Source organism: Peromyscus maniculatus, chromosome 23 (assembly GCF_049852395.1).
Source record: "Peromyscus maniculatus bairdii isolate BWxNUB_F1_BW_parent chromosome 23, HU_Pman_BW_mat_3.1, whole genome shotgun sequence".
NCBI classification, from domain to species: Eukaryota; Metazoa; Chordata; class Mammalia; order Rodentia; family Cricetidae; genus Peromyscus; species Peromyscus maniculatus.
Genome location: NC_134874.1, coordinates 55465577 through 55492282, shown reverse-complemented (window position 1 = coordinate 55492282; position 26706 = coordinate 55465577). Strand labels below are relative to the sequence as shown.

Here is a 26706-nt window from a genome sequence, read left to right as displayed (position 1 = left end):
GCAGGGCTACACAGTGAGACCCTGTCTCACAAAATAACAAGGTTAGAGAGCAGTTGAGGAAGGCAGCCAACATTTACCTCTGCCCCCCCACACACACACACAAAAAAAAAAACACAAAATGCCTGGGCTCTGCCTACTCCACCATGAGGCCATTCTTTGGTCTGAACTTGGGGTGGGGGGTGGGGGGCAACTAAGCAGCTGTCCAGGAGGTCTGGATACTCACAAAGCCCTTTATTTGTTTTGCCAAAGTGTGTATACATTGAATAGAAATGTTTGTTTTCCACATCCTGCTTTATGACTCTAGAGAAAAATGACTAAAGAATTAAAGACTAATTTCAAGGACCCCCTTTTTTTAACTCATCCTCTCCGATCTAATTGTATGAAGCCATCGCACTTCCTGCCTTTTAACTTACATTTCTGTCAACGTATCATCTCCTCTTTCTTGTTGACCTTTACGTGGGACAATCTGGCTTCAGAGACCTCTTCAAAGGAAAAGCCAAAGTGAAATGTCACCGGGGGAAGACGCCAGGTGGCCAACAGCCAGGAAGGTACCCGGCACTCAGCCCTGAGGCTGTGACATGCTGGGACCCAGGCACAAGACGACAGACCGAGCATGGCACTGGCCTGCAGACTCCCGGACCCGACTGAGCGCGGCATGCAGTCTGGCCCCAGATCTACCCCGTCACCCCTGTCCCAGTGGGCCAGCCTAGCTAGGTCCTGGGGTCCCCACAAGAAGAGCCAGGATGTAATTACCAGATTTTCCTCACCTACAGAAAGAGAAACCTAAGAGGTACAAAGCCCGTGTGCAGAAGAGCGGCAATCACGTGGTCGGTTATTGTGTGTGAGGCACAGAAAACAGTGATGAGTCAAAGGTTAATCCTTCAAATCTCCAGTCCTGGTGGCTGCTAGGAATTCTAAATTTGGAATTTGTGCTAGCACACACCTTGCTAGCACATACCTTCAATCCCAGCACTCGGGAGGCAGGGGCAGGCGGATCTCTATGAGTTCAAGGCCAGCCGGGTCTACATTGCAAGTTCCAGGCCAGCAAAGGAAGTACAAGTTTTGAGCTGAGGCGACACCTACGAAAGATGTGTGTGGCTCTGCCATATGGGCTCTTACCAGGACCCCCTCGGCGCTGGGTTATAATCTAGAGAGTGGCGGAAGATAATCAAAGCCACCGAGAGTAATCAAGAGGAGCCCTTAGCGCGCCCAGACCAGCAAGCAAGCCGCCACCCGGAGAGCAACAAACCCAACAGGCAGAAGCCTGCTCCATGTGGGGCCAGTACACAACAAACTTCACCAGGACTAAACTGGAGCAAAGGACAGTCCTGGCAAAGTCTGCGTCCATCATAGGCATCTGCTACTGAAATGATTAAGGCAATGTCATTTCAATTACAGTGACACTCCTCCTGTCCCAAACGCTATTGCGTCCCTGCCTGGTCACTTCTCGGCCTTCCACCCGACAGTGACATTCACCTTGGTAACACTTCTGGGATGGCCCATGCCCTTGACCACGGTCCGCACATGTTATGCAGTGTCTGGAAGATGTTGCTGAGCCTTGCAAGGAAAGCAGATGTTACCAGGCAACCGTAAATTCCTCACTAATGGAAGCACCCCAATTCCACCCCCTGCCACGACCCTACTTCCTGCTCAGGCACTGATGCAATTTTTGTTTTGTCTCTTAAAACACTGTACCCCTGGAGCTTGGGCACCAAGACTTTCCAGAGCATGGATCCATACTCTTGGTCTGACCATTAATAAAACTTTTAATTGAGCTGGGCAGTGGTGGTGGTGCACGCCTTTAATCCCCATACTCAAAAGGCTGAGGCAGGTGGATCTCTAGGAGTTCGAGACCAGCCTGGTCTACATAATGAGTTCCAGGAGAAACCTTGTCTTGAAAAACAAAAAACAAAAGACAAAAGAAAAAAAAAAAACAGAAAAACCCTTTTAATTGGCTTAATCAGTGTGGTTGCCAATAACCTTCTCTCATGGATCATTTCACTATGGACAGCTGGCAGACAAGGACTTATCTGTGCTCTAAAAACTTCAGCTAAAGTTCACCTGGGAAAACTTTTTCCTTAAGAACTCATTGGCGATGGCACATTTCTGATACAAGTACTGTGTCCTCAATTGAAGTTGAAATACCCTTAGATCAAGCTAGGCCTCTAATCCTAGCACTCAGGAGGCTGAAGCAAGAAGACAAGGCGGCGTTTGAGGCCAGCCTGGGCTACTTAAAGAGACTCTGTCAAATGAAACAACATGTGTGGTCGCAATGCCGGTGTCCGGTGCAGAGGGCGGGGGGAAATATCTAGCACCCAGTTTGGGGTGAGAGGCTCTAAATTGAAAACTAGAGGTTTGGGCTCACCAAGAACCAGGAGGCTCCAGGAGGCAAGAACCCTGCCATCGGAAGGGCATGGACCCACATTTAAGGAGCCAACGGAGGAAGCATGGCTCTAACAAGGAGAACAGAGACGTTTGAAAGAGCCCAGAGGCAGACGTAGTGTCCTACCCCATCCGTCTTCCGTAAGTCCCACACCCTCACCTTTCTCCATAAGTTTGGAGCCAAGTGCGGCCCATCTTGACGTCAGCTGAGCATGAAGATGCCAAAGCAAACATACGATAAATTTCATGCGAACAGTAAGTAACTGTTTAATGTAAGGATGCCCCAAGTAGATCATCATTATGTTCTAAGTATTGCCAGAAAAAAAAAATCACTTTGTAAGTTATTAAAGTTATACTGAGTGGCAGAAGCCTTAACCTCTGTTGGCAAGGCCCTGGAGGGCACCCGAGAAAGAGGGGGAGAAAAACGCGCCCACTGCAAATTTGACTGGGCACCCAGTATTTTAACCAGATGGATGTTGATGAGCGCTCTGGCCCCACCCCACCTTGCTGGGCCCAGTCCCGGGGCGGGGCCTGCATGCCTACGGCCTGCCTCCTGCAAAGGCACTTCCCCAGGCCAGCCAGTGATCAACTTCCCCCTTTGACAAGGCGCCCCATCCGGTGCCTGCAGGAGCCTACTCCAGCTGGCGCAGAGGAGGGAAGGCTCTGTGGAGGAGAGGGATGGCCGGCCAGCGGCAAGTGAGGTGTTTCAGAAACACAACGAGCGGGCGGGCGGTGAGGGCAAGGCGCGTGGGTTAGAAAGCGGAGCTGGGCAGAGCTCTTACCCGGCGGCAGCTCCCTTGGGATCAAAGTCGGGGCCCGGAGTGGGTCACCCCTGCAAGCTCACTTGGTGTATGAAGACGGGCGCACACTAACGGCTCAGGTCAGCACGCTATCCACAGACCCCCAAGAATTAAGTATGGCCACGGGGGACAGACATCTGTTAACCTAGAACTTCACCCATAGGGCACTGGGTCACTCACTCCTCTCATTGCTGTTCAAAATACCTGACAAAAGCGATTTAAGAATGAAGGGCTTGCCAGGGGGTGGCGCTCGCCTTTAATCCCAGCACTCGGGAGGCAGAGGCAGGCGGATCTCTGTGAGTTCGAGGCCAGCCTGGTCTACAGGGTGAGTTCCAGGACAGCCAGGGCTACACAGAGAAACCCTGTCTCGAAAAACCACACACACACAAACACACACACACACACACAACGAAGGGCTTGTTGGCACATGATTGGGGGGGCACAGTCCATCATGACAGGGAAGATACGGTGAAAGGAATGGAAGGAGCGGGTCCCGGAGTCCGCTCAAGAACTGAAGAGGGATGGGTGCTGGTGCCAGCCCGCTTTCTCCTCCTTGCCTTTAAAAAGTTTACAAATATTTTCAAGTTTTATTTTTCATAAGATTTGCCTGGAGACCTATGTGTGTGCACCACGTGCATGCAGTGACTGTGGAGGCCAGAAGAGGGCACTGGATCCCCTGGAACTGGAGTTGCAGGTGGTTGTGAGCTGCCACGTGGGTGCTGGGAATTGAACCCAGGTCCTCAGCAACAGCAGCCAATGCTCTTAACCTCTGAGCCACCTCTCCAGCTCCTTCTCCCTTTCCTTATTATTCAGTCAGGACCCCAAGCCACATCAAGGCTGAGTCTTCCTTCCACAGTTAAACCTCTCTAGAAATGCCCTTCACCGACACCCCCAGGTGTGTCTCTTAGGCCACTCTAGATCTAGGCAATCTGGTGGTGGGGATGACAAGTCACAGATGTTTGTTTTTCCAGACAGGGTTTCTCTGTAACAGCCCTGGCTGTCCTGGAACTTGCTTTGTAGACCAGGCTAGCCTCATACTCATAGAGATCCTCCTGCCTCTGGCTCCTGAATGCTGGGATCAAAGGCGAGCGCCACCGCTGCCCAGTGACAGGTTCTTAACCAACATCTGCTGCTGTAATAACCACGGGAGCAGATGCAGTGCTCCTTAAGAGGCGGGCCTTGAAACCTGACACCTGCTGTAACTAGAGGCCCGGCAGTCAATGAGAGGAAAGCTCACCACATCCAAGGACGCCCGCCCATTAAGAATTAGTATCCTTCACTCTTTCCTTACCCAGCGTGTGCTAAGGTTTGTTGGCAGTACAAATCACAAATGTCTGCGCGCGAAGCCCAGACCGAATAAACAGAAGTCCCGCCCGCCCTGATGGAGCCTGTGTACCTCACAGGCAGAGGAAGAGAGAAGCTGGCCGCCACCTCCCACAGCAAAGCTGGGCACAGTTCCTCTTCCCCTTCATCTAAGGGCTGCCACCGTTCTTAAGTTGGGGGGCAGGCATGGCCAACCAAGTAAACATCAAAGAACACCTAGCTTTTCTTACATTTTTATTCAACCCGCGGCCAAGATCTGTTGATCTTTGCTGGAAGGATTCCCAGCGATGCCTTATCAAGACAAGGATGAACAGAAGGGTCAGAACCTGAGGGGAAGGGAGAAAGGGAGGAGAGAAGGGAGGGAAGAGAGGAGGGATTCTGTAAGAAGATAAGGCTTTATTCTGCCGTCAAGCCCCAGAATAGTTTCCATTTGTTGTTGTTTTGGTTTTTTTTCTTCTTTTGAGAAAGGGTCTCAGGGTGTAACCCTGGACTTCACTCTGTAGACCAGGCTGGCCTGGAACTCGGAGATCCGCCTGCCTCTCTTCCCGGAGTGCCAGGATGAAAGGCGTGCGCCACCACAGCCACCTCTCAGTTTAAAAAGAGAAAAAGACAGCTCTGGCTCCCAGCACTCGGGAGGTAGAGCTGGGTGGATCTCTGTGAGTTCGAGGCCAGCCTGGTCTCCACCCAGAGCTACCTAACCGAGAGAGCCCAGTCTTAAACAACAGAACAAAAGGGCCCTTTGTTTGCTTCGATGCTGTGAACTGTGCAGTCTCTCGGAGGATTTAGAATCTAGAGCCTGAGACAATGGAGCGCATATTTGGCATGCTAAACACCACCCGGCAGGAAGCAGACCAACCATATCTGTCCCCTGAACTGTCTGGTGTTGGTGACCGTTGAGTTGGGCTATAAGGTGTCTTTATATGTAAAGGAATGGGTGGGGTTTTCAAACCACAGCCTGGAAAGCTGACACTCCCCAGATGAATTTCTGTCCTCGAGTGGACACTGATGGCCACATAGTCACGAGTCACCACCTACACCCTATCAGCCTACATCTATGCTTCAAGGCCAAAGGGTCCAGTTTTTTATTAATTTTCACCAAATAATAAAGTTTAGCCTACGTATACTCCCATGAATGTGCCTGGACTTGTAGGACGCAACTTCCTGCAGATGGAAGGAACCACAGAACTCTCAGATGAGTAAGAGACATTTTCTTTTCTCCTTTCTTTCTTTTTTTAAGGTTTATTTACTATGTACACAGTGTTCTGCCTGCATGTCTGCCTGCAGGTCAGAAGAGGGCGCCAGATCTCATCACAGATGGTTGTGAGCCACCATGTGGTTGCTGGGAATTGAACTCAGGACCCCTGGGAGAGCAGTCAGTGCTCTCCGGCCCCATTTTCTAACAGCAGGGAAGTAGTGAACACAACTAGCACGTTCTTGAACCTGGGGGCTCTCGGTTGCTTTGTGACACTGCTTCTGAGGGCGTGCGTTTCCCCCTCATCTCTGACCCCCGTAAAACCAGCTGCAAATCCAGTTGAAAAGGTAGACAGAGGAGAGAGGGAGAGGATGTTCTGAGGGCCCATTTCCTGTTCAGACAGCTTGCCCCACCTTTGCCCTAGCAGAGGAGCCCTGAGGGGGTGAGCGGCGAGCAGACTTTGAGAACAGCTGAAGCTGTCTCTCCAGCACCACTCAATGTGCAATTGAGCGCACGCCTTTAATCTCAGGAGGCAGAGGCAGGCGGATCTCTGTGAGTTCGAGGCCAGCCTGGGCTACAAAGCGAGATCCAGGACAGCCAGGCTAGAGAGAGACCCTGTCTTTAAAAAAAAAAAAAAAAAAAAAAAAAAAAAAAAAAAAATGAAATCAAGGGACTGGGTAGTGTGGTGGCGCATGCCTTTATTCCCAGCATTTGGGAGGCAGAGCCAGGCAGATCTCCATGAGTTCGAGGCCAGCCTGATCTACAGAGCAACATCCAGGACAGGCACCAAAACTACACAGAGAAACCCTGTCTCGAAAAACAAAACAAAACCAAAAAGAAAAGAAAAGAAAGAGTGCACTGGGTAGGCTGAGGCAGGTTGAATGCCAAGTTCAAGGCCAGCTGGGGCTACACTGTGAGACTCCATCAAAAAGAGGGGGTGGGAGAAAGACCGTGAGCAACAGTACTCAGGGGACCGGCAACGTCCTGCCCAGCTGTTACACACAGCACTGCGCGAAGAACCAGAAAGCAATCCCTCCGTCCTCAGGACCCCAAAGACGCGAGATGAGGCCAAGAAGCAAACTCCTGTGTCCGGTCCACACCAAGGCCAGAGCTGCAACCCTGCCTCTTGGACACCAGAACCTCTGTCCTCTTTCTGACCAAGTTGCGCCAAGCCAAAGGTGACCACACACCTTCCCATTGGCCAGTCAAGCCACTGCTGTGTTTTCTCCCAATGACGGAGACCGAAGCATCAGTATGGGAAGGTCATGAGTCACCGTATCCAAGCAGAGTACAACGGAGGTCAAGTGTAAAATCCAAATACAGGTCCGGTGGTGTGACGCGGCTAACTGTGCGTGTGTATTTTAGCCAGGTGGGCTGATGGTGCCCGATCCTACAGCTCAGAGGTCACCTTCCCTCCAGCAGACTTGGCTCTGGACTAAGCGTCAGGCTTTTTTTCCTGCAACACCATCTGGTGGCCTGGCTGGAATCCAGGCCCTTCTATACTTCCACCGTCAGATCAGGGTCACGGCACTATTTCTATAGGGCTTCTATCGTGGAAACCAAAGCACCTTGCTAGGGAACCTAGGGGACAGCGACACGAACTTCGACGTAGCCATGTCCCCTGGGGGCATGACGCTGTACAGTCTTGATGAAGGATGGACGGGGGAGAAGGAAATACCCCAGAGAGGATGTGGATCCTCCTTGGGGATTTCTAAATCAGGTAACAGCTGGGCCCCAAGCTTGCCCTGTTCTTCCCTGCCAGCACCCACCATCCAGCCTGCGTCTGTGGAGCCAAGAACATCAGAAATACTACCCAGGCAAATGAAGTCTACTCCAGCCAAGTGTCCTGCTTTGGGAGAGGCTCACAAAGCAACCTTTGTAAGCAGGCGTGTCCCATGATAGCATTGTCCAAAGACTCATGACAAACTCCAAAATCCCCTGGCCCTCGTGTACCAGAGAACGACCAAGACCCGGGGCCACTTCCGCTTTCCCTACCTTGTGACCAAGCATGCAAAGTCTTATTTGCTTTTTTATTTATTCCCAAACACCGTCCGGCCCGATAGGAACACTGACTTCTGGAGCTGCGTGGAGGGTCTGGGGCTTCCCTCACCCTGGCCTCTGACTCTCGGACACCCCGGTCACATCTCTGGGCCCTGGTCCATCCAGGCTTCTTAGGTATGCACCCGGCTGTTCCCAAACAAAAGCAAAAGGCTTCTTTGGAGCCTGCCACCTAGAACCTTCCGCCCTTCCGTAATGCAACCCTTATCGGATTTCTGTCCAGGGAGCAGATATCGAACAGACGCTGCACTGAAGTCACATTTCTGCAGATCTGACTCCATGCCCTTCCCTGGCCTCCAGTGAACTTTCTTGGGGGGCGGGGAGGGGGGCGCACCTCAGGGCCAAAGGGGACCGTTGCTTTAGATAACGATGCCCATCTCAGCCAGCTCACTCACACCTGCTCGGGCAAACGTAAAGGATGGTGAGCAAACACTGGAGTGAGAGTCCACACGGCTTCCTGGGTAGCCACACTGCTTCCCTGCTGACTCTGAGGCCAGGGAAAGCAAGGAGCAGGTGCAGGGACGAACTGGGAACAACCTACTGGAAACTACCGATGTCTTCTTGCAGAGCACCCAGAGAGTAGGTATCGCAGGCAGGCTCTGGTCCTGCACTTTTGACTGGGTAGTGTTCTTGGTTCCCCGGGGACTCACCAGGGCTGGGCAGTGGCCCTGCCCGGTCCTGCCCTGTTCAGAGTCCTCTACTGTCAAGTTCCGGAATTCCGTCCAGATTTTAGCCCATTTCTCTGCAAGGACTGTCTCGTAGCTGACAAGAACATCAGTCCCCTCAACTCTTTCTTGCTGCCGTCTGCGTTACTCTAAGGCAAGCCTGGAACTCAGGAGGGTGGGAAACGCAGAACACCATGGAGTTGACCCAGAGACCGTTCCTGCAGACAGCTTTTCCAGATCTCTCCTGGACCATTAACTGGGCTCGGCCACTGTTCATTACCCATATGCTTCCCCCGGAGTCCAAACAGGGTGGGTTTGCACAGGCAAAGTAATAATAATAATTAAAAATACAAAAATCCTTTCATTTCCCTTTGATGGGAGCTGTATGTATTTAATGTGCACAGTTAGCTAATAAACTTTTGAAAAATAACCTTAGGCTTCCTCCCCGGTGAGATAACTGGGGACCCAGACTTCTCATGGCCTATCCCGACATTCCAACCTTCCCCCAGAGACACCCGGCACAACAGGACATGGCAGCCGCTGAGCTGACACCAGGAAACGCCTGCCCTGCCATGGCTGGGTAAGCGTCCAGTGGTGTTTTGCTGGACGGCGAATGCCGGGCCTGAGGCTGCTCCCTCTTTCCACAACCGGGATGAAGAGATCATTGGCAGAAGCTCTTCTGGAATAGTCCTTCAAGCAGCACAGATCTGGTGGACCGTGTGAATACGGACGCGGGGACCCACTCTCCTCCCTTACAGTCACACCTGCTGGGCAAGGAAAGGCTTCTAGATGGCCACCTCTGCCATCGGCCTAGCCCCAGGCTTCCTGTCTCTCTCCGCCACACATGGTCATCACTGTTCCTGTTTGACACATAATTAATTTCCCAGTCTCGCCTCACTGCATAGTGTGCTCTTTGGTGGTGCCATCGCCTCGAAATGTCACAATTTCCTCATTAGGGCTGGAAAGCCCGAGGTAAATAGTCCCCTACCAGAAACCCTTCCAAATCCCAAAGCAGAGACTCTGGCCCAGAGTCAGAACTCCTTTCCCAGTCTATGGCCGGTGGAAAGGCAGCCGAGCCTTAGGTAGACACACCCTCCCGAGTGCTGGCTGAGTCTCCCTCACCTGCAGGGGGGAGAGATGAGTCCCCAGCAGACACTGCTTCCGTGTGGACAGCAGGGACAACAGAGGTGACCTTCCTGGATCTTCAGGCTGTTTCAAGGCCACTTGAGAGCCCAGGATTCCCACACTTTGAATATCATATCCCTTGAGATGCATTCCCCATCAGCCTTTTTTTTGGGGGGGGAGGGAGGTTCGAGACAGGGTTTCTTTGTATAGCTTTGTGCCTTCCCTGGAACTCACTCTGTAGCCCAGGCTGGCCTCGAACTCACAGAGATCCGCCTGCCTCTGCCTCCCGAGTGCTGGGATTAAAGGCGTGCGCCACCACCACCCGGCCCCCATAAGCCTTTTCACACTCAGAGTGCAACACTGCGTACAGGACCATGATGGGTGGCACCATCCCTCACGGCGTCCTCGGACCCTCTGTCCTGCCTGATTTTCTGCCAACGTGGATGAAGAGGATTCTAAACCTCAGGCTCCTGAAAGAGGGACCATAAACCAACCTGGCTTTCTCTCAAAACAATCCACGGTTAGAGCTTCTCAAGGCCAACACGTAGATGGGGCAAAATTTACAAGCTACCAAGGACACACAGCAAACCCTAACTAAGACTTCACTCCCCTGCCCAATGAAACCACTGCCGCCACCCAGTTCCGTCCCTGGAAAGTCCCAGCTCAGCTCATCTTACACTAGTGACCACACGTCCCCGATTATAGGAGAAAAAAACATCAGTAACATCTGCTCCACTGCTGCTTCTATTTGTTTTAATAAATGGCATCTTTCTAATGATTTAACAGAAGCCTTGCGACAAGCCTAAGAACGAATGAATCAACACAATAGAAATTTGTGAGACACAGCCAGGCGGTGGTGGTGTACACCTTTAATCCCAGCACTCGAGAGGCAGAGGCTGGTGGACCTCTGTGAGTTCGAGGTCAGCCTGGTCTAGAGTGAGTTCCAGGATAGTCAAGATTATGCAAAAAAGAAAAAAAAAAACTTGTCTCTTGAAAAAAAAAGCAAAAAGAAAAGAAATCTGTGAGACAGCCAATGTGGTACACAACTTTAATCTTAGCGAACGAGAGGCAGAGACAGGTAGACCTCTGTGAGTTCAAGGCCAGACTGGTCTACAGAGTAAGACCTTGTTTTTTTTAAAAAAATGGGGGTGCTGGAGAAATGGCTCAGAAGTTCAGAACACATCTGTTCTTAAAGAGGATCAGAATTCGGTTCCCAGTACCCACACATCAGGCAGCTCACAACCTCCTGTTACTCCAGCTCGAGGGGACCTGACGCCCTCTTCTGGCTTCTGAGAGCACTACATTCACATTCACACACACACCCCATACACACATACACATAAATAAAAATAAATTAAAATTTAAAAAAGAAAAATCACATAATATCTGCCGTTTCAAGGTACCCCACCCTATTGTGACCCCTTCTTTTCTTTTCCTGTGAGGAGGTAAAAGAACACCATTTTAATTAGGGACTCCTGTCTACTCAGTGCACACTGTCACAGGGAGTGGGGAGACCCCTGGGAAGGCACAGGACCCTGACATGGTTCCTTATGGATCAACTTCACGTCCTCTCTTCTCGCATTAAATTTCCCTCTGCCGTATCCTGCCGCAGGCAGACAGCTTTGAACTCAACGACAGGCAAACACAGCCAAGGTTTAGTCTGATGCTTCTGAGCCAAATCCTTCCTCTTGGCAGAGTTCAGCACCCCTGGGGAGGTAGTGGTGGGTGGGACCCACGTTTGAGCACCTCCTTTCCCTGGCCACCCTTTCTAAGACCTGAGAAGCTGAGCATAAGTAAATTACCAGGAGACTTAACCACCCAAGCATGCACCAGATATTACTGTAAGTGGCACCCTGGGTTAAGGCCCTCTAAGCAGGGGACCTGGGAACCTGGCACCCCATACCAGCTCTGACAGTGCCAAGTCCACCCCTCTAATCCCTCTCCAAGCTCGGTTCATCCTCTCCGTGCCTGCTCTTAATTAGAAAGCTCCTGGCATCCACCTCTTCGGTGAAGCATTTCCTGAGGAAGAAGGAACAAGCCTTGGCCCATCTCACATCCACCCAGTCGTTCTGGAAACACCTCTGAGAGTGTAAACTGGCACCTACTCTCTTACCAGCAAAGCAAGGACACATGTATGTGCAACTCGGGGGATGGGATTCCTGGAGGCTGAAGTTTAACCCTGTGTGCACCCAGCCTGAGCCTCCCCACGACCCTGGGCTTTAATCCTCCACGTGAGACTTGTGACTTTCGATGCAGAGACGGAGGCAAAGCTGCAGCTGGTCCCGCCACCCAGACGGCCTGCGACGGGGAGGGCCGCCTGCCTCTCCACTCAGTCAGCCCGCTTTGGTGACTAAGCTCTTGCATCTCCGCATGTTTCTGTCCCCTCCTGCCTGCCAGGCCCTCGGCTATCATGTTCACTCCACCGCCCGCCCCAGCCCCACCTATCTGCAAGCCGGCTGAGAACAGATAACCAGCCCAGCCAGAAATGAACACACAGACCAGGCAGGGGCCTCCAGGCAAGGTCTGGAGGAGAGCAATCCTGCAGTTCAGTTGAAAGGTCGCTTCTGAAGCCTCTCCTGGGCGCCAGGCAGGTTTTCAGTCCCAGTCTCCCACCATCGTCCAGGCTCGGGGGGAGCCTGCTGGAGGCTTGCTCCCTCCAGGCGTTCCTACAAACGGCTTACAAATCTCACAGACCCACTCCGGACCTCCGGAATGGCATACGAGTTTCACAGGTTACCCAGGGCAGGGTTTTTGTGGGCACGTGGATGCCAAGGCGCCTCAGAGCACTCAGAGCTGGACTTCCCAGATATGAAAGGCACCTGCAGGGTACGCGGAATTCTCAGCCCGCGTTCGCAGACTTCTCCTTCCTCCTGTCTTGACTGCCTGCCCCTGTTGGCACAGCTGCCCAGTTGCTCCGTCCGCGCCTGTTTGTGCTCTTTTTAGACAGCAGCAGAGACACCGGGAGAGCCGCCCATGTGGCCTTGACAGTGGAAATGCTTCCAGTGTCCCTACACCTCCAGTCAGTCTTGTCCCTCCCCGGCTGTTCCTATTTACTAGTACATGGCTCGTATCTGTAGGCACAGGCCCTCCCTGGAGTCTGGATCCAGCAGGAATGATACCGTCCCTCAAACCACTCGGCACAGGCGAAAGAGAGCACATCATACCCACAGCAGGGTCACACAGACTCTGAAGGTCCCCTGGAGGGGACAAGCTAAAATGCCTGGGTCCGTCCTGTGTGCGGAGGGCCGGCCCGCCGCCACCGCCGCCGCTTCAGTTCCCGGGGCTTCTCAGAATAAAATGCCAGCTCCTCAGCACACATCTGGACTTGTGGCTGGAAAAAGGAAGCAGCCGTCTCCAAAGACCCCCCGAGGCTCTCACAAAACCCAAGACTGTGCAGCATGACTCTGCAAGACGCCCCTGCAGACACTCACTCCGGGACAGCAAGGGACAAGAAGGCCCGACAAGAAACTTGAATTGTGTGGAGCGCTGCTCGTCCTAACACTGCCTCCCTACATAAACCACCCCGGAAAGGCCAGGCCACTACACCCCTGCCCTCACTGGCTACAACAAACTCAGAGAGGCGTTAGCCATTAGGCATGGAAACCACGGACAAATTGGACACTGACTTTCTAAAATTCTGATGGCATCAAACTCTCACGCCAGTGAGTGAGGCATCCCTTGCTCAAAGAATTCATGAGGGCTTTTGCTTCATACCTCCCAAGATGGCCCTTTAGGGAGAAAGCTAGCCCAAAAAGAAGTGTCTTCCAGCAGAAGCTTATTCAACAAAACCAAACGTGATGCTAAACCTTCCAGGTCACAGAGATGGCTCAGGGGATAAAGGTGCTTGCTGCCAAGCTCGATGACCTGAGTTCGAAGCCCGGACAGAACTCATGCAGCAGAATGAGAGAACCAACTCCTGAAAGTTGTCTTCCGACCTCCACAGAGGCTCTGGGTCTGCACTCCCTCCCTACACACTAAATAAATGTAAAAAAAAGTGTGCCTAAATTTTAATTTGAGGTAATAGATGTATGGAAGAATTGGTCTAATTTGTACATTATCACTCATATATACAGAACAACACACACACACACACACACACACACACACACACACACACACACACACACACAACAAATCCAGGGACTTTCTTTTCAGAGGCTCACAGAGCCTGCAACACTTACGACTTGTACACGCTTCTCTTAGGAGGCTGTGAATGAACTAGTCTGAATTCCTACAGAACAGTCATTTTGAGAAGCAGTTTCTTTGTCTTAAGCCTCCAATGAACAAGGACAGCTATTGGTACATTGTTTCAATCAGCTGGGCAGTCAGTTCTGTTAGTTAGTTCGTACGCCTTGCTGGAAATAACTGACTCCATGGGTTAGGATTATTTTGAGAATGGTGTGAGCGGACAAGGTATTTATCTGCTAAGCCACAAGGAAAACTTTAAACCCTTAAGTAAAAACCCCAACCTTTGCAAAAACTACTTAACGGTGTGGCTGCCGCTGCTAATGTTAGCGTTTTTTGGGGATTCCGTCCGATTTTCAAGCCATCAGACTCGACCACCTCAAATTTATCTTTCTGTGAGCAACTTTTCCCAGCCCCTCCCACAGCCCCGAGAGACAAGGTTACTAACCTTTCAGATGGGCTCTTCCTCTAATCTCACTGAATGAAATGAACCAAGGAAACTCAAAGCAATGAAACTAACAGATACACAATCCATTTCTGGGGCACACACGCACACACACACACACAGTGTGTACCACGGGTAGCAATAGAGAAGAGTCCAGCAAGCCCTCAATCTGCTCATCAGTCAGCGTGTCCCTGTGTGTACTCGGTCACAAGTAAACTTAGTTCTTACTGCGGTTTGGAGTCAGAAAAGTTCGAGAACTCTGCCTGGGGGGGGGGGGGGGGGGCACAGACACGGACGGGGACCACATCACAGGGTGGGAGTACTACCAGACAAGAGAAAACATCTCTGAGACCAGCCTTCTAGCACCCCACACCCATCGCAGACCCGTACCATCAGGCAAAGGGACCAAGTGGGCCACGGGAGGGAGCGGCCGGCGCTGGACGCTGCCCCTGACTGGGGAACGAACATTCAGAGCAACATGTGCTGCAGGAAGGCAAAGATCCACCTCAGGAAAGGAGACATTTAGAAAGCGGAGATGTGGTGGCCAGGGAATCTCGTCAGAACCAGTGCTCCAAGGTGAGACATCAGGGGCCAGTCAGGCAAAAAGTTCTCAAGCGCGGTGGGCAGCGACGAGGGACGATCAGGCTGCGATCTGACCCTCCCTGACAACACTGAACCCATCTGACAAGAACTCAACATCCTGTAACACTGACTGGAATGCTAAAGCCGCCCATACCTGTAAGGTTTGCACCCGAGAACCAAACATAGACGTAAGTGTAGCAAAGAACAAAACATACTCCATTCTGATTACAACAGAAATTAAAAATAATTTAAGGCCCCGTCCACCTGCCAAAGCATTGCTATTCACCTCAAGGACACGCTTCCTTTAAATATATTTCACTAATTATATAAATATTCAGTAAGTATCTCTTGGACAATATTTTAGGATCTATAAGAAGTGAACAACAGTGTGCTTATTTACATTGCTGGAGATAGAGCCTAGGGCCTCTCAAATGCTAGTGAGCACGTGCTCTAACCACTGAGATACACTCCCAGCCCCTAAAAAAATCTCATTTTAGCAATCTTTTCTTTTTCTCCTGTGCAATACATCCAGTTGATTTTTTTTTTTTGTTTTTTTCACCTTTAACATTAACTACTTCCCCCTAAGATCAAATATTCTTGGAAAATACCATTTTGGGTGACTAAGTAATATTCTAACTTAAGGATACCATAATTTATCACTAGACATTTCCAGGAATGTGCTAGAGACACAGACAGAACAAGATAGATCTAGACTAGGGTCCGAGGGGAAGGGGAGATGGGCCTTACCGACCTTACAGACCCTCAGTGCTCCCTTCCACGGTGACAGACACACGGGATGGCGTCCAGGTCTCATCTCCGAGTCTACCTTTATAAACCCCGCTGCCTCTTTGATCGGAGGGCACATTGTCTGCACAGAACAATAAGTTTTCATTGCAATTTCCCTTCTTCCCAGGAAAGGAAATGTTTGCGCTTCAAAGGGGCTCTTTGAAGAGGGGCCCTTCGTGCTGCTCCGGCCAGGTTAGAGTTACTGGGCTCAGCAGGGGACCCCGACTCTGGGCGGCTGCCTGCCAGAGTCACTGTCAAGGCCAGCTCCTTCAAGGAGAGGGTCTGGGGCCCGAGGAGATCAAACACACACATGGAAAATTACTAGACGCTTTTGATCGTGACCGTCAGAGGTCTCTTCACACAGCTGTGTGAAGGCTTACATCTGGGGGAAACTGAGGTACAAACAAATTTCAGACAATGAAAAAACAAAAAATTTCCAGAATCCTCCTCTCGGGCCGGGAGACAGGGAGCTCACTCAAGGACCGATGGAGACGGAGGGGGTCACAGCAGGGGCAAACAGTGAGACGCGAACCTCAAGACGCGTGACAGTTTCGAGACTCTCTGCAGTTCGGGCTTGAGTTTGAGTAGCAGTCACTAGCGGTACAAACTTCAGTTAAGAACGTGTCTTTTACTTCTCAAGGGCGAGGCATCTAAAGGATCCAAGGGGGTCACCCAAAGGCAAGTCTAACTGCTGCGTGATACAGCCAAGATATAACCAGCAGAAGGCCAAGGCCATGGCCCTCAGCCAAGCGCCATGCAGCACCCTTAATCTCTTACCAGGTCCGGAAAGCAAGGGCTTCGGCGCAGAAGGAAGAGTGGACTCGCCACACCATAGGTCTCCACTGTGTTCTAGACATTTATTAGCGACCTCCACGCTCCCCCACCCCGAGGATGCACACGTATGACATGCACCATCCAAGGTGAGGAAGGCTGCCCACACAGGTGGGCAGACACCCAAGGGGTGGGTGAAGGCATCAAAGATGGCCTGGAGACTGGGCCACACGCCGCTTCTGCCTGGAGTGTGGGGGGGCTGGGAAACCGGTCTGGGTGGTCAGAAAGACTGGAGCTGAGGAACCTCCCAAGCTCCTTTCTTACAAGGCTCCCCCGGCCTTGTAAGTGCCAAGTGCCAAGCCTTTGTGGCCTTTGTGTCGGAATTTCTGCCCGGTCCCTCCTCCGCTTTATGGCAGTGCCCAGGTGTCTGGAGTTCTTAGAGAAACACGTTTTAAAGGGACTTAGAGGTAGAAAAATTAGATGGGACTTTCTTGGAAAACCTACCCTGAGCTCTTCAAAAAGTTTTTAGACGGCTCCAGAAGCCGCTGTGTGGGCCATTCAAAGCTGAGTGTGGACTCCGGGCGGGGCTAGACAATAACAGGTCTGCAGTACCGCTTTCCTGATTTGGGTGCTTTACCATGGGGCTGGGGTGTGACTCGGTGGCAGAGCACTGATCTAGCATGCATGAGGCCCTGGTCTCCACCCCAGCACACACAAATAAAACCAAAATGAAGATAGCATACCAAGGCTGCGCACGAGACCACCCTTGTTTGTGGGACATACATTTTGAATTACAAGGGGTAAATGTCCGTGTGGGCATGTGGGGGCCGGGGCGGGGGGAGGGCATATGGTGGAAAGGAGGAAGCAGGAAAACTCAAACAGCTCGTGGACTAAGTAAAGGGAGCCTAGGGGTCCCCCGAACTCTTACAACATTGAATTTGAAGTGTTACTCTAAAAAAAAAAAAAAAGCTGAAAGAGAAAAGGAGAAAAGTGGAGAAGGCATTTTTTTCTGACTGTCCTGATCAGTACCGTTTCCCAGAGGCCCCAAGGGCACCCAGGGAAGCCACCGAAGGCTCCAGGTGCTCCGGCTCCCATGCACCCCAGGGAGGATGGAGGCGATTCTGCCACCTGGACGTGCTGTGACCCCAAGAGTCGCTCTGAGGGGCTGCAACAAGGTTTGCTGCAGGCTCTGGGCACCAGCTCCTGTTCCAGAGGATGGCCTCCGCTCCCACAGGACCCCCTGCCGAGACACGGTGTGCCGTGTCGGGCAGAGCACCCATGCATGCACCCCTGAGTCTCGGGCGGGCAGGTGTCCAACCAGACACTGGTGACGTGAATGAACGTCCAACTGCTGACCTAGGAAGAGCATAGCTCGGCCTTTGCCACTCACGTGGCCCCGAGTCTCTGTGCGCTGCACAGCCGCCCCCCTCCCCTCGAACCCCAGCTCCAGCTGTTCCAGGAAGACCTGCAGGACCAAAGAGAAACTGAGCAGGCGAGGGCAGGCAGCGTGACGCTCAGTGGTGGGGTGACCTTCTGAGCACTCCTCCATGCACCTGAAAGCAGAGGGCCCTGGTCGATGGCCAGGGGAGTGTATGACAGCCTCCGTAGGCACCCATCATGCCCGACACATCCCGAGGCTGGAGCCCGGCAAGGCTAGCACTCAGACACCTCCTGCACTTGGGGTTACTCTGAAGCCAGGTGGCCTGGGTTCAAACCTCCCTTCTGCCACTTAGCGTCTCCTAGCGTGCCCAGGGCAACCTGCCCCTCTTCTCTCGGCCTCACAGACCTAGCAGACAGGAGGATATGCTAACGAGACGTTTGTGTCTCTCAGTCAGGCTATCCGGACTGTTAAAACAATGGGTCCTACAGAAAAAGGAGTCTCTCCAGGAATCTCACACTGGGAGAAGGAAAAGGACCAGCCAGAGGGGACCTTGTCCCTGGAGAGAGGTTTCACAGGGGTCTAACAGCTTGTCACCTTCCAGCATGGGACTGAAGCCCAGACGAGGACTGCCTAGATGTGCGTGTCCTTGACTTTCTACAGAGACTCTGATCTCACTTCAGGGTCCCGGAGACGAATTTGGGGGGCTCTCTGGACATCTTTGTCCCTCTTCCCAGGATGGCCACGTTGAATAAATGTTTCTGTTTTCTGGTTTTATTTGGGCTCTTTTAATTGGCTTATTGAGGTGGCAGGATCTGGTTTGGGGTCGTGACCCCCAAGTTCCACAACAAGAACATCAGGAGAAGTCAAGCAAACACCTATCAGACTTACAAAGCCGCAGTAAGGTATTTGCACTCGGCTATGAGGCCACCCTGTCCCTCTCACTGAGAGATGGCAAGAGCTCGGCTGGCGGAGCCTGGCGGAACCGGAAGATACAGAGGGGGGCATCTGCGGCCAGCTGTGGCAGGTCAACGGAAGCCACCCAGAGGAGGGTGACAGTCAACACAGCGAGGGATGACAACGTTCTCCTGCCTTCTGACCCCGGCACACTCATCTCCGCTTACCTCATACAGAGCATTACCACCTCAAGGAGAGAATAACGTAAGGTGCCGTGGCCCTTACACGGAGGTAGCCCTGAGTTCTCGGCCCTTCCCCCCAGCTCAAGACCTCCAAGGAAACTTAGGAAAATGTTGGCATTAAAAACGATGATGATTACGACCAGGAGCGGCCACTGTGCCCATCCTCCCCCACCCCACCCCACCCCGCCCCCTCCCAAGAGGAACCACGAAGGAGCTTCCCAGAGATCCTGGGACTAGCCTAGCCCAAGACTGAGGCCTAAGGGAGCCTGGATCCTGTACCCACAGCTGCACCTGGGCCCAGCCAGAGTCACAGCCTCAAGGAAAACCCTGGCAGTCGAAGCCAAAAGCACCACCAAAGGCTATCATCCCCCAGTGTTCACAGATCCAGGACCAGACGGCATGGAGAACTTGCTAGCTGGTGCCTCTGAGGCCCAGATGCCTCCCAACATCCTTAACTAAGGTACAATCTCAAGAAAAGTGAGACTGTACGTCTCCTGGAAGAGGAGACCGAAAAGGCCAGCTAAAAAGTGAGTGGCAGGGGACATGCGTCTGTAGTCCTAGCTGCTCAGGAGACAAGGCAGAAGGCATGTGTGAGCCCAACAGTCAGACACCAGCCAGGGTGTAGCGGCTTGAATGGAAATGTCCCCACCAGGCTCCAGTATTTGAATACATGGTTCCCAGCTGGTGGCGCTGTTTGGGGAGATCTGGGCGGTGTGGCCTTGCTGGAGGAAGTACATCACCGGGAGCTGGCTTCCAGCTTTCCAAGTCTCATGCTATGCCTAACTCACCACCCACCACCACCCTACTTGTGCTCACAATCCATGACCCTCAGCACCCACTCCAGCCGCCATGCTACTTGCCGGCTTGCTTTCCCGCCAACGTGGACTCATTCCTCTGGAACCTGGAAGCCCACCCTTCCCCTGTATCAGCTGCCTTGGTCACGGTGTGTTGTCATAGCAGCAGAAAGGTAACTAATACACTTACTGAGATCCTGTCTCAAAAAACAAACAAGTGACCTGTAGCCAATTGTTACGAATGAACTACGGACAAGCATTCGTACACACGGCTACGAAGAAGTACCTTAGACGAGGCGTCAGTCCGACCTAAGCATAAGGGATTCAGCCCTTTCTTGGGGAGAGGGCGGGGCATCTCCTTTGACCCCCACCGTTCAGGAACCGTGTCTTCATCTCAGATCAGCCATATCACAAGGAGGCCTTGGGGGACTGGAGAGCTCAGCCGTTAAGAGCACTGGCTGCTCTTCCAGAGGACCCAGGTTTATTTCCCAGCACCCACACGGTGGCTCACAACCATCTGCAACTACAGTTCCAAAGGATCTGACAGCCTTTTCTGGCCTCTACAGATGTCTGGCATGCATGGTACACAGTCACACATGCAGGCAAAAGCATCCACACACTTAAAATAAAATTAACTTGAAATAAAACCAAGAAGAGGTCATGCCCAAAGAAGTTTTTACCCCAATGCCCTCTATGACGCAGAACTCGGCCGGCTATTAAACAGAGGAAAACATCTGGGTCTTAGGATCAAGAGCCTTATCAAGCTTTGAAGGCTAATTGTGCTTGTCAACACCTAAGAAGAGACACAGGAATTTAACTGCCCCCATCAGAATGGCCTTCTATTGTTTGCTAATTGATAGAGAAGAACCCAGCCCACCGTGGGCGGTGCCTTCCCTAGGCAGGGGAGCCTGAGCTGTACAAGAAAGATAATTAGAACCTGAAAGCAGTTCCTCCTAAGGTTTCTGCCTCAAGCTCCTGCCTCGACTTCCCAAAATAGACCCTTACCTGCCCAAGCTGCTTCTGGTCGTGGTGTCTATCACAGCAACAGAGAAGCAAACTAATGCAAACGCAGTGTAGGGGAAATAGGAAATGGTAAGGAATGAATCCACCCCTACAAGGAAAAAGGGAGACTGACGTCCAAAGACACAGCCTAAGAGAGAGGACACTCCCTCATCTCAAGATAGTGCAGTGCGGCCTTTAAAGGCCCCCTCTCAGAGTTTGATATGTTTGCTGTTATTGGAAGAGAAGGAAGGAAGATTTCGGGAAGACATGGAATGTCCTGTGATTCGCTGAAGAAACACTATGGGACTTCAGCTCCCCAATCTAAAGCTCAGGTTGAAGTGCAGAGGCCTAGCGGGGTGGGGGCCGTTCCCAGCACCCTTTCCTTAATCATGGCCTGCAATGAGATCATGGTGGGGCCACACAATGAACCCTCTGTCGGTGCCCACTGTGCATGACAGCCGCCAGAGAGGAAGAGCCCAAAGCAACCTCTGGGCCTGCAGAGGAGAGATGGCCCTGCCGAAGTCTTTCTGGGAGCCTGCTCCTGGGAGGCTGGGAGGTTTACCCGCACCGATCCAGAAGCAGCAGCAACTGCCTTAGCCATGGCCTCAAGGATGCTGCAAGGAGGCATACTGCAGCCAGCAGTCCACCAACTGTGTCCCCCATGTGTGCCCATCCCGGCAGATTCCAGGGGCCAATGTCCTAAACAACCCTTGACAAATTATGCCTCACTCGGAACGACTTCGGATGCAATCATTCTCCAGGCTCCTCTGAACCTGGTGGGGGACGTGGCTTATGAAGGAACAGGAGAAGCCCCCGAAATTCACAAGGCTGAAAAGCCTACCACAAAAGAGGCTTCCGCTCCATGCTTCCAGAGAAGGAAGCCTACGCCTTGGCTTGGGCTCTGATGTTGCTGCCTCAGAGAACCCTAAGGCATCAGAATGCTAATGACATGGCTCAGTGGTTAAGAGCACTGGCTGCTCTTCCAGAGGTCCTGAGTTCAATTCCCAGCAACCACATGGTGGCTCACAACCATCTGTAATGAGATCTAGCGCCCTCTTCTGGCCTGCAAGCATGCATGCAGACAGAGCATTCATACCTAAAAAAAAATACACAAAGAATTCTAAATTCAGAGGGTCCTCACCCCAAAAAACAACCTCAACACCATACTAACAACTGAGGGGGCAAGTGTGCCAAAGGAGGTGAAATGCAGCAAAGCCAGAAGAGACCCATGAGCTTTGGGGTGGACAGCCCCCAGAGGCTCCATCAGTACAAGCCCATCCCCTGGTGGGGGGGGTATCCAAGGTTATTTGGAGAGATGACTCAGTGGTTAAGAACACTGGCTGCTCTTACGGACGACCCGAGCCCCCACATGGGGCTCACAGCCACCGGTAACTCCAGTTCCAAGGCATCAGACGCCCTCTTCTGGCCTCCGAGGACAATGAACACACATGGTGCCCACACGGAGAAACAGGCATACATACATACATGTAAATTTTAGAAGTAAACATGTAGCCGAACATGGTGGTGCACACCTTGAATCCCGGTACCCAGGAGGCAGAGGCAGGTGGATCTCTGTGAATCTCAGGGAAGCCTGGCCTAGATAGTGATTTGCAAGCCACAAGACCTTGTCTCTAAATAAACAAATAATTTTTTAAAAAGGTTATTTGAGGGGACAGGCATGGTAGTGTGGACCTATAATCCCAGCATTCTGGAGGCTGAGCCAGCAGGACCTCGTGTTTGAGGCCAACTTGGTCTCTATACAGCAAGACTTTGAATGAATGAATGAATGAATGAATGAATGAATGAACGAATCTGCCAAAATAAAATAGCCAATTTTTTTTGTGTGACTTTCCCAAAGTCCCATTTTCCAGGGCGGGGAGATGGCTCTTCTGGAGGGCCCAGGTTCACAGCCAGCATCCACGTCGGACACCTGACAACGTCCTGTATGTAACTCCAGCTCCGAGGGATCCAACACTCTCTCTCTGACTTCTACGGGCACCCGCAAACACGTGGCATATATTCACACAGACACGTACACATAAGTAAAAATAAATCTCCAGAATAAATATGAACCGTGTAAATGTCCGGCTTCCACCCAGCATCTACCCATCCGTCCCTCAGTGCGGCACCTTGCTATCTCCTCACACGCGAGCACTAGCCGATCTTATTTGACCTACTGTTAAAGTTTATCCAGGCAACAGGCCAGGGCTGCGACTTGGAGACACAGAGTAGGCTTAGCACACATACCACCCCTCTCACACCCACCTCGAGCCCGGCCTGAAAGGACCAATTACGGGGTGGGGTGGAGGCACTGGTTCTCAACCTGTGGGTCGAGACCCCTTGGGGGTCAACCGACCCAGTCACATGTTAAATACCCAGCATATCAGATGTTTACATTACGAGTCAGGGCAGTAGCAAAATTACAGTTATGAAGTAGCAAGGAAAATAATTGAATGGTTGGGGCGTCACCACGACATGAGGAAGTGTATTAAAGGGCCGCAGAGGAAGGCCGAGGACCACGGTCCTAAGGTCTCATCTGCGGGTCCTGGCTGCGGTGATGACTAAGGACCAGGTGAAATGATAAGACATTACAGGTGATGCCTGTGGGTGGCGGCAGCACAGATGTCTTGATAGCCCCAGGGTTCTGGACATTCCTTTCCCTAACAAGGACTTCTGTCTTCACCCTTCTCCCTAGGATTAATATTCACTTCTAACTCCACGGTTAGTAAGGAGGAAGGCTTCAGTTCACAGGGCATCATGCAACCACGCTGTTACCTGTTCTTACTGGGCTTAGTAAAAAGAAAACAGACTTAAACACCAATCAATGTACTTAATGACATCCAAAACTGCACTCCGGGGCCTACAAAATAACCCAGCTCGTGAAATGTCTGCCATGAAGCCTGCAGCCTGGGTCCGACCCCCAACATGCACAGGAAGGTAGAAGAGAATGGACTCCTCCACGTGTGCATGGCGGCACACGTGCACGCCTACACATATCCTACATGCACACGAGAGGAAGAAATGAAAATCGTTTTAAATTCTTAAACAACGTCTGAGCTGGGGACGTAAGGTCAGTTGGTAAAGTGCTTGTCTAGTACGCAGGAGACCCCGGGCTGGATCCGGGGCGCACGCCTGTAACCCCAGCATTTGGGAGGTGGAGGGAGGCGAGAGGATCAAGAAGTTCAAGGCCATCTTTCACTAAGTAGCAAGTTTGAGGCCAGTCTGGCCGACGTGAAGGGGATGGGGTGGGGTACAGGGGGAGGTGGGGATGGAAAGAAACAGATCTAACACATATAATGACCATGTGTCTTAGGAGAGAAATCCCTACCGGAACCATCTTGCCTTCACACCTTTAATAAATAAACAAACAAATAAATGAATGAATAAATAAAACCATCTTGTCTTCACACAAGTAAATAAATAAAAATAGATAAGTAAATAAATAAATAGATCTAAGTCCGGTAATTATGGGCCAAGCCCTGTGGCTGTGAGGTTCAGCCCCAGCCACTGAGGTATCTCTGTTCTGCACTTACCTCCTGTTCTCTTTGTTTATCCAAGCCCCCTCATACACCCTCCAAATTTCACCTCCTGGATAAAACAGGGTCTGAAAACGCTAAACTTTTCAAAGCTGTTTCAACCCACGGGTTGGCTTTCCCCCTAACTTTCTATTTGGGTCACGTGACTTAAGCCCTTTTGTTTTGGTGACAGAAGGGCGTGCTCACATAAAAATAATAATTTCCATTGAGACCAACTAAAAATACCAAGGGGATGACTGTATCGTGGTTTCCTATTATCTCAACCACACACGAAGGACAAGAAATGTTAAGAAAAACCCAAGTAAATTACAAACTGACTTCATCACGGCTGGGATATTCAGCCAGAGATAATGTTCGGGGTGCTAGTGAAACTTTACTCACCTTTAGGGAAAATCCACCTATCGTTGAAATCCCAGCCCTGTCCTCGGGCACGTGAGAGTATAATAACCGTGGGTGCTGGGAAATGTAGTTTTTGGGTTTGTTTTGTTTTCTGACCGGCACATGTCTGGCTACCCCGGCACATGTCTGGCTATCTCAACACGCCAGGACGTGGACCGGAGCGAGCGACACTCCCACCAGGTTGCTCTGCGGACACTTGCGTGGCTGGTGACCTGCCCGTGCCCAGGAAGTCTTCCACTACGCAGAGAGGAACACGCTGAGCTCAGGTTGTCTATGGAGCCGGAAGAACTTCCTCCCACTCCACACCATCTGGAAGAACAGTCTGCGCAGGCCGAATCAGGTCACCAGGAAAACCCACCCAAGAAGGAGTCCCTCCAAAGTGACCTCTGGGGACTACGGAAGCGACCCGGAGAGCGGGAATCGCGGGTCTGCGGTCACAGGGGACCTGCCTGGGGGACCTGATGGAGTCCACCCTGCGCGCGGCTCGGCTGACGACACTGCCCGGGACCGCGTGGCGGGGCGGGGTGCCGCGCACCGCGCCATGTAAGGGAAGATCACCCGGGCAGCGGCGGCTCGGGACGCCACCCGGCGCGGCCGGCGTGGACGAGTCCCCGCGCCCACGTGGAGCCCTTGCACGGCCACGCGTGGCACGAGTGCCCGGACCGCCCGTGCTCACTCCCTCCCGCTGTTGCATCATGCACCACGCCGCGCCTGCAGAGGACCAAGATGGACTCGGAGGAGGCGACCGGAACACGAGTGCCCGCCCCACGCACGCATCCCCGGAGATGGGGAGGTTAAGAAGAACCCTCGCCTTGCCTGAGTGTCCACGGGAGGCTCTGGGTTCCCACAGAGAGAGAGAAGAGAGGGGTGACCCAGGCTTTTCGGGCTTCCTTGGGCAGTCACCCGGGCTCGCGTACTCACCGAGGAGGCGACGGGATGCTGAGCTGGGTGGGGACCGCGGGTAAAAAGAACCGCTCACACCTGCTGGCGGAGGGGATGGCGCGCGCGGGCGGGATCCGGGCGGGTTTCATCAGCCGCGCGCCGCCCTCCGCGGGCCCCCGCGGCCACGGCCAGGGACTCGCGTCAGCGTCCCGGGCACCAATGACTGCACTGCGCGGCCGCGCCCCTGTGGGCGGGGACACCCGAGACCGGGCTTCCCCGGCGCTTGCCCTTGGTCCCCAGCAGCTGCACCAGTGCATATGTCAGAGAGCCGGTGGGTGGCACGGGCTGGGCTGGGCCAGCCCCCAACCTGGGGAGCCACGGACGACAGCTAACCTGTCCAGGTTCCCTGCTCCGAACTGGATGTGGGACACGCTTTAAAGAAATTTTAGGGCTGGGCTGTAAATCGCCATGTGCCGTTGGACGTCTTCACGGCCGTGCCCTCGCTAACTCCTTAGCCTCGCCCTTGTCAGGAAGGGCCCCAAAGCCCGCAAAGCCTCCCTTTGATATGGTACTTCCTTGCTAGGCTACTAGGCCAGTGGTAGCAGCTCACCCCGGGGGCGCTCACCCCAAGTTTAGTACCCAAATCCAGCCTTCACCTCTCAGATTCCTTCTGATCTCTGCTCCAAAAGCAAGTGTGGGGCTGAAGAGACAGCTAGCTCAGTGATTACTCTTCCAGCTCAATTCCCGGCACCCACAGGGTGGCTCACACCGGTCTGTAACTCGTGTCCGTGACGTACAGACATACGCCGACAAAACACCAACACACAAACATGAAGTTTTCTCAAAAGGGCTTTGCCTTCGGCATCCAGTGAGTAGTGGACTCTGAATCTGACCGCTTCGTTTACTGTGTGTCCTCCATGAATTATTCCATTACCGCTTATAAAAATTTACGTTCTCTTAAAAATTACAGGTGGCCGTTGTTTGGGACTGAGTTCGTGCGCTAGGCTCCCACGGAGCAAGCTGGAAATCAAAGTGGGGTCCCTCGTAGTAAAATTCCCCGGCTGAAACCAAACTGACTTTTTAAGACATTAGGGATAGCCAGTTTAAACTGTCAGAATAGTGAGTTCCCTCTGCCTAAACCCTTACACGAAAAGGGTGACTCCATGTTATCCAGTTATTTTTCTAGTGTTCCTTCTCCCCGCCCTTAGTATGCAGGGAACGGGACTTCTAAGTGCGCCCCTCAACTCCTTTCTGTCTGTAAA

The 26706-nt window shown here is 52.3% G+C and overlaps 1 protein-coding gene across 2 annotated transcripts in view; it reads right to left on the bottom strand.

Annotated features, from left to right (window-relative positions):
• Slc7a1 (solute carrier family 7 member 1) overlaps nt 1–25602 on the bottom strand; it is a 71571-nt gene extending 45969 nt beyond the window's left edge. The window contains exon 1 of one of the 2 annotated variants that reach the window (XM_006979618.4): nt 25484–25602. The gene's annotated coding sequence lies outside the window, so the exon portion shown is untranslated. Of the gene's footprint in view, nt 1–24544; nt 24595–25483 lie in introns of those variants that run through there. The other variant, XM_042267656.2, reaches the window with a different exon arrangement.
• Nucleotides 25603–26706: the final 1104 nt, after the last annotated feature.